Here is a 2,412-nt window from a genome sequence, read left to right as displayed (position 1 = left end):
ATATGCTAATTTTTTGGGACAGGCATTTTGGGTTTTCATGAGCTGTATGCCATAATCATCAGTATTAAAACAATTAAAGACCTGAAATATTTCAGTTGGTGTGCAATGAATCTGAAAAATATGAAAGTTTCATTTTTATCATTACATTATGGAAAATAATGACCTTTATCACAATATGCTAATTTTTAGAAGGACCTGTATATATATATATAGTATTTGTAATGGATCTTGGGGGTATAAAAAAGAAAAAAAATACCTAATTTAAAAATAAAGATTAACATAAACACAAAATAAATATATTTCTTAATATTAAAATATACTGATAAATGTTAAACGTTTTACATTTATGAAGTCTATGTAAATATTACATGTAATCTATTACAAAATGATATATATTAAATAAACAAAAAGACACTATAATGAAGAATATACAAATACAATATATAAATAATGTACTACATACACTGATAAACTGCACCTAAATATTTGATGGAGCATATATTGCTTCTGTTTGCTGGATATATTTTGTTTTAATCATAAAATATTGTTGCATCATTTCAACAAACAGCAGCTTTTTCTTCACATTGAGCATCCTTGTTCTTATGTAGGGAGACTTGTAACAGAAGCCCTTCAGACTCCTTCAGCGTGCCTGCAAACTTCACCAAATGCTTCATTTTGCTGTTGCATTTTATGAGTTTCACTTTGCAGCCTGGTCAAAAACTATTTATTTCTGCAAACAAAATGCATAATATTTGCACTAACCTGAAACTTGTTCGCACACAGACATGCGCCTCACAGAGATGACACGGCGATCAACTGTATGATCACCCATGAGTTTACAAGGACACTTCCTGTCCCAGAGGAGTTTGTAACATTTACTGAAAGCTGAAAGCATTTGTTACTCTGTCCAAACAATGCATGAGATCACACACACACACACACACACACACACACACACACACACACACACACACACACACACACACACACACACACACACACACACACACACACACAGGCCTGTCACGATAACAAATTTTGCTGGGCGATTAATTGTCTCAGTAATTATAACAATAAACAATAATATTGTTTGAAATTTAACAATAATTGTCAAATTTTAGAAGAAATGTTGATTTGTTTGCAGTGTAGTACCTTTTTTGACCACCTGATGCAGTATAAGACGGTTTGAACCAAAGGATGGGAAACAACAAAGTCCATGCTCAATAATCCAGGTATACAATCCAACATTTTTCAGTCAGGTCATCTGGACAGTTTCTTTATTTTGTGCTGAAACATTTCACCTTCAGTCCGGAAAGCTTCATCAGTCGAGGAAACACACAACAAAACTGATTCTTCCCCCAACAGCTTACTCCAAAGTGGAACAAACCAGTTCTGCTTGTGATAAGATGGTGTCTTTGATACACCCCCTCCTCCATTGCCAGCCTTCTTCCTTGTTGACAGTCTTGTCAAACTGGTTGAAAACAACAAAGTCCATGCTCAATAATCCAGGTTCCAATCCAAAGGATGGATAGTTGAGCAGTGTCTCTAAGAAAAATGGGAGGGAGGGCCCTTGACGTGACATGGTGACATGGTGACATGGTGACATGGTGACATGGTGACAGGTGACATGGTGACACGTGACACGGCGGACGCTTGGGAGGTTTGAGCTCTTTAGCATAGCATTTGTCACACAAAGCTTTTAATAAAAAAATCAGTAAACAAGTTCTCAGCTTCTTTTTGCAGAGAAAAACAACTTTTTACACGAAGGGCCGGGTTTCAACCGTGAATTTTGGAGCTTCGCCAAGACGGAGGTTTATTCCCGAGGTTGTTTTATTAGTTTCGCTCGTAGCTTAGCTTCTCAGATTAACTGCTTTTAACGATCCAAAAACGCAATTTTGGATGGTTAAAACAGATTTTAAAGAGAAAAGAGAAAGGCAGGGGTCAGTGAAGTGCACTGGAATTGAGCCTTGTCATCCAGTGTCTTCAGTAGAAAGAGAGAGACATGAAGAAACGATAAAGCTGATAAAAGAAAATGAGGTTGATAATTTTCATTTATCATGCGATGACCGAGATGGTGTAGGTGCAGGGCAGCCGACTCGGGACCCAAAATGTCCTGGGCTCGATCCCCAGTCATTGCACATCTCGTGGTGTCTCTGAGCAAGACACCTAATCCCGAATTGTTCCCCGGGCGCTAACATAGCTGCCTACTGCTCCACCTGGGTGTATCCCAGGTGTGATGGGTTAAATGCAGAGAACTAATTGTGTCTTTGTATGGGAACATACAATGATGACAACACATAGCACTTTATTATTATTATTTAAATGATTTATTATTTATAGCGACAGGCACACACACACACACACGCACACACACACACACACACACACACACACACACACACACACACACAC

This window comes from Nematolebias whitei, chromosome 3, assembly GCF_014905685.2.
Source record: "Nematolebias whitei isolate Nwh7 chromosome 3, NemWhi1, whole genome shotgun sequence".
Lineage (NCBI taxonomy): Eukaryota > Metazoa > Chordata > Actinopteri > Cyprinodontiformes > Rivulidae > Nematolebias > Nematolebias whitei.
This window is presented reverse-complemented; position numbering follows the sequence as displayed.